Source organism: Alligator mississippiensis, chromosome 9 (assembly GCF_030867095.1).
Source record: "Alligator mississippiensis isolate rAllMis1 chromosome 9, rAllMis1, whole genome shotgun sequence".
In the NCBI taxonomy this organism is placed as follows: domain Eukaryota; kingdom Metazoa; phylum Chordata; order Crocodylia; family Alligatoridae; genus Alligator; species Alligator mississippiensis.
In genome coordinates this window covers 71,895,938-71,901,937 of record NC_081832.1, presented here as the reverse complement: position 1 = coordinate 71,901,937, position 6,000 = coordinate 71,895,938, and positions in this window count along the sequence as shown.

Sequence of the window (6,000 nt, the reverse complement as noted above, 5' to 3'; positions counted from 1 at the left end):
CAACTTGCCTGTGAATGGAATATGTGACCAGTTGGATTGTGAACCGTTGTCATCCTTATTTAAATAAAGTAAAGTTTTATAATAATCTATGTTAAAACTAAATAGATACAAAAAATCTCCAAAGATAAAACACACAGCCTGGCTCTATCTTCATGGTATCAGCAATAGTAACCATTTCATAAAGAAAAAAGCGCATTATATTTGAACATTTCTGATTATTTTCTCCATTTTTTTGGCCAAAACTTGTTTTTAATTTTCTCTGAATAGTTGTAGATGCCCTGAAAAAATGCATTTCTCAGCAAGGCAATAATTTACTGATAGCAATTCCCCTTTTACAAATTTACATCTAATGAGGAAGGTTTGTCAGGAGGAATTCACTGAATAATCATTCATCTTGAAAAGTTTTAGTTCATATTGAGAATATCCTGAAGTTGAACATAAGCATTATCACGTCCGTGTTTGCATAACAATATTTCATATGAGTAGTGACTCCCATGCTAGTAATTTGATTCTCATCCTTACAGTTATTAAATTGTTTTCTCCGTAGGCAATGCTACAGTACTTGTATTTTTTTAACGTCCTGCTGGTTGCTACTTACAGGAAATGACTAACACCAACATTAGCTTATATGTGTATGGGACATTAGCAGCCTAAAATAGCTCATTAATTATTTCTCCTCCATCTGAAAATATAGTACATATTGAAGTAATATTTTAATAACTTCTGTCATTCTAATTGTTTGGATTTATTGCACCAGGCATAAAAGCAAGGGGAATAAAATGCCTCTACCAGCCAACTAGTCCTAACACTCACGTATGGAAGATACAAAATAAATTCTCAGTCTCCTGAAGGCTTTCAGTCAAATCTAGTTTTACTGAAATCAATAGCAAAACTCCTATTGACTTGGTCAGGAATTAACCCCCGTTTTTAAATTTACAGCTGCTTTGTTAGAAGTACATTTGGCCAGATGTTAATATTACATGTTAAACATATTACATCACTAAGAAGTTATGATTTTCATTATGTATGAAATATGTTATCCATGTCATGAAATGTTTTGAAAAACTGGAAATATCCCCTTTTTAAAATCAGGATGAAAAAGTGAATTTTCGTGTGTAGAAAATGTGGGAGGGGGGAGGGAGAGGGGGTATAACTAGGGCCAATAGACATAGTTAAGTGTAGATAATATTGAAACATTTTGTTTTAGTTTTGAAAGGTGTCTGAACTCAAATCCTGAAACTTTCCCTTTGGAAATGGCCCATTTCAACAATTTTAAACCCCTTTTAAGAAAAAGAAAAATGAGCCAAGAGAATCATCCAAGCACCTTGGTTTAGTTGGATGAAACTGGCATTTCCTAGCAAAAGTGACTGCAAAGGGAACAAACTGTAAAAGCCTGAAAGTATAAGATGTGGGGTCCTAGCTTTACTACTAACCTAGGACCTAATCTGGTATTATTAAAGGCACAAGAAGTGCAGAAGACCATGCAGATTCCCACTCAGTTTAGTGGGATTATTTATTTCCACTCAATTTAGAGGGATTATTTATGGCTGACAACACTGCTCTTAATCCTATGATCAAAGAGCGGTAGTTGGCCATGTTATAGAGTCCTTCCTGTAGAGAAAATCCCACTGATCCATGGCTCAGGCTAGTCCATGTGTGAGTAGCTACCCTAAAAAGGCATTCCTGAGTTACTGAGCATCCTTACTGGGCCTGCACTCATCTGTAAATATTACTAAAACCTCCAGAGGCCTGTCTTGTAGTCCTTTGTGCTGCAATAAGTTGAATCACTCTGATTCCTTCTGAGTAAATTATGTGTCCTGCATGTAAGGGGAAATCTGAAAAGTCTTTGGAGCATTATCGGTGCTTTAGTACCTTGGCCTGCCTTCTCTCTGCAAGGTGAGCAAGCTATCCATGACAGCAGCCCCTGAGTAGTGACCTGTGTCCCCAGTTGAGTAGCCTAGGCTGAACTCTTTCACTCAAATCTAGTGATGAGTTATGTACAAGGACAGGATGGTGGGTTGGGGCAAAACCTGAGTGAATTCTAAAGTGAAGACATATTCTAGGTGGGGTATGCATGAGCAGCATGAACAAGTGGGAGAAATCCCAGAATGACATCTTTAGGTTTAGAGCAGTAATCTTCTGTGAGGTGCATCCTTCCCTCATATTCAGCCTCTTTTAGCCATATTCTCACAAAGCTCATGAAGTCAAATATTCCAAGAATATTAGCTTGGAAGGACAGAAGAATCTCAAAAATAAGTGGTACTCATTGCTTTGTGTTTTCTTTTTTGTTCTTTTTTCCTTTTCACCTTAATTATGCCTCTTATTTTCTCAGTGTAGAAAGTGCCGGGGAGCTATTAATGTAACCTTTTCCTTAAATGAGTACTTCATAGAGAACACCAATGCTTACCTTGCAGGTATACCACTGTCTGGCTATGGGACTACTTTCTATTTAGTTCAACACGTGCAGCACTCTTTACAGCATTGTCAAGCCCGCAGATACAGCATTGTGCTATTCTGGAAGTCCCTTGCTATTTGTAAAGAGCTTGAATGGGTGGTACCTTGGTGCTGCAGCTCTTACAATAAATGGTTGAGCCACTGCAGCTTAGCTTTGGTTGAATGGATCTGTTCGCCACACAAACTGTTTTTACCTGCTTTCATCTGCTTTCAGCACTTAAGACTAAGAATCAGGACAAGGAAGTCTTGGGTACCATGCAATGAACAATACTGTGTTGTTTCATCTTATCTAAGGAAAATGGTTTGGGATAAAGGTAATCGGGAGGAAGGAATAAAGTAGAAGGCGACACATTAAACAACTGCAACGTCTAAAGCATGTTGATTTCAGGGTGACCTTTTCAATGGTGATCAAATCATTGTCTTCACAAAGATGACTACCAGATGATAGTGCAGTTGGTAGCAAAGACAGTGAAAAAAACAAATGCCTAGAGTAGTCGAAGAACAGGTTAGATGCTACATACTTTCAAATCATCAGAGCTGGAATGGGTGCACCCTAGAGTATTGAAGCAATTTGCTCAGGTAATTTCAGAGTCATCCTCTTTGAGAATTCACGGAGGTTGGGTGATTGGAAAAGGGCAAATATAGTGCCCATCTTTATGAAAGGGAAGAAGGAGGATTTGAAGAATTACAGACCAATCAGCCCCATCTTGATGCCTGGAAAGATTATGTGGCAGGTTTTCAAGGTTTCTATTTTGAAGCACCTGGAGAAGGACAAGGTGATCAGGAACAGCCAGCATAGATTTGCCAAGAGCAAGTCAGACCTGACCAACCTAATTCCTTTCTACAATAAGGTGACAGGTTCTGCTGATAGTGGAAAAGCAGTGGATGTGATTATATCTTGGCTCTAACAAGGCTTTTGACACTGTCTCCCACAACAGTCTCGTTAACAAACTAAGAAAATACAGATTAGAGGAAAGAACTGTAAGGTGGATACATAAACAGCTGAATCACCATGCTCTATGAGTAGTCCTCACTAGCTCAATATCTAGCTGGGAGGAGGTATCAAGTAGGGGTTCCCCAGGGGTCTGCCCTACATCTGGTATGGTTCAATATCTTATTAATGACTTGGATGATGGCACTTAATGGATGCTTAGCTAATTTAAGGATGACACCATGTTGGGAGATTGAGTGGAGTTGCAAACACTCTGGAGGGCATGGCTAAAATCAGAATGACCTGGATAGATCGGAAAATGGTCCACAATCAATCAGACAAGAGCCAGCAAGGACAAGTGCAAAGTCCTGCACTTGAGATGGAATAATTGCACATGCAAATACAGACTGGGGAAGAAATGGCAAGGCTGGAATTTCTGGAGTTACAGTAGACCATAAACTGAATATATGGCAACCATGTGTTCCTGTCACCAGAAAAGCTAACAGCATAACTAAGCTGTATTAACAGAAGTGTCTCTTGCAAGTCAAGGGGAGTGATTCTTTTACTCTATTAGGCCCTGGTGTGACCTCACTTGGACTACTGTGTTCAGTTTTGGGCCACACACTTCAAGAAGGATGTGAGCAGACTGGAAAGAGTCTAGTGGAGAGCAACAGAAATGATTAGGGTCCTTGTGAAGCATGATTTATAAGGAAAAATTGAAAGACCCAGGGTCAGCGGTGATGAGGAAGGGGTGCAAAGGGGTGCACAGGGGTGCACGTGCATCCCCTGAGAGCGCTGGTATACACCCTGACAGGCTGCACTCCCTGCTTAGGCAATGGTGGGGGGCAGGGAGCAGCAAGAGTGCTGGTGCCCCCCCTGTGAGCCCTGGCTGAGGAGTGGGAGTGCTGTGGCCACTTCCCAAAGTGCCATGGCCACTTCCAGAAGCCAGTGAATGAGATCGGCCATGGGGGGACCCCCTCCCAGTTGCTGACTGGTCACTGGGGGGGCACACGCCCCCCCCCAAGTAAGGTGGCACCAGTCACCCATGCCCAGAATTATTTACTCTGTAGAAGAAAAGACTGAGGAGGAGGGGTTTTGATAACAGTCTTCAAATACCTGAACAGCAATTATAGAATGGATGGAGATGTCCTTTTATCTCTGGCTGTAAGAGACCGGAGTAAAAGAAATGGCCGCAAGCTTCAGCAGAGAAAATTTAGGCTGAAATTTAAGAGGAACTTTCTGACTAGGAAGATATCAAACATTGGAACAGACTTAGAGAAACTGTGGAATCTTCATCCTTAGAAATGTTCATAAGTCACACCTGACGAAGAAATCTTACATTCAAAAGCTTCTCTAGCTCTATCCCATTTATGCAGTTGGTCCAAGAAAATATATCACCCAAAGAAAGCCTTGCCTCTTGCAAAAGCAGGTCGTACAGACATGTGGCTTGTAGGGCCAACATCTAGACCTGAGTCTGTGTCACACATCTGTACCATAGTCTGCACATGTGCGATGGAAATTAGGTCAAGGAGGGAACTATAGATGACCTTAATTGTAGTGTGCATGAGCAAAAGACTGGGATGCCCTGGAAGCTCGCCTGTTTGAGTGCTGAGTGCACCTGTTGAGAAATGAATGCTGTGAGGCTAGGTGCCATGTACACCCTGCATAGAAAAGACACTAATGATTGACACTCAGTGCATGAGTGCGGGATTGCACGTGACTGAGCATGTGAGTATGGGCTTGGCAGCATGTGACTGGGAGCATCAGTGCAGGTGTGGCTGGGTTTGGGTGCTTGAGTGCTTTGGTGTGATTGGATGGAAGAGGCCTTTTGGATAGTGGGTACTATTGCACAGTTACTTGTTGTCTGGTGCTGTTGTCTGGCTGTTGCTGTGTATATATAGAGAGAGAGAGAGAGAGTGAGCAGCTGGAGCTGGAACAGCATTAGACCTGGGACCCTGAGTGAATTGTTCAAAACCTTGTGGGCTCTCCTCATCATTGATCTTAGAGAAATGAAGCTGTGACTGAGTCGGTTCCCCGGACCTTTTCCTTGGGTGTGATTTGCACAACAAGTAGCAGCTCACGTAGCCTTGGTGAGTATCAGCCTTCCCAAGGGCATTTCTTTCTGAGAAAAGAAGGGGGTTTCTTCCTCTGGAGACCAGCACTGCACTGCTGTATAATAAAAGCCCTCCACCATTTATTCATCCCTGTTGAATAAATATATAATACTTGTGTAGTTGTGTTAAGTGTTCTTGAAATTGTATTATTGTTGTTACCTTACTGTTACTTACCTTTATTAATAAACCAGTTAATTTGTGTCAGTTCCAACTTGCGAGTCCGTCCTTAATTAGTTGTGATTAGCATTTTGTACAGGACTAGCAAGGATTTGATTGGATGGTCTGACTAGTTCTCTAATTGGCTTCCTGGCCCATTTAGACTGCGGAAACTTTCATTAATTCACTAGAGAATAAATTGGCCATTTTGATTGAGTGATTTGGGTCCAACACATTAGTATCCTTTAGGTGGGCTGATTAACTTGAATATTTGAACAACTACATTTTCATGGCCTAACAGGCTGGGATGGTTTAGTCAGGGGGTTGTACTAGATGACCTTGTGA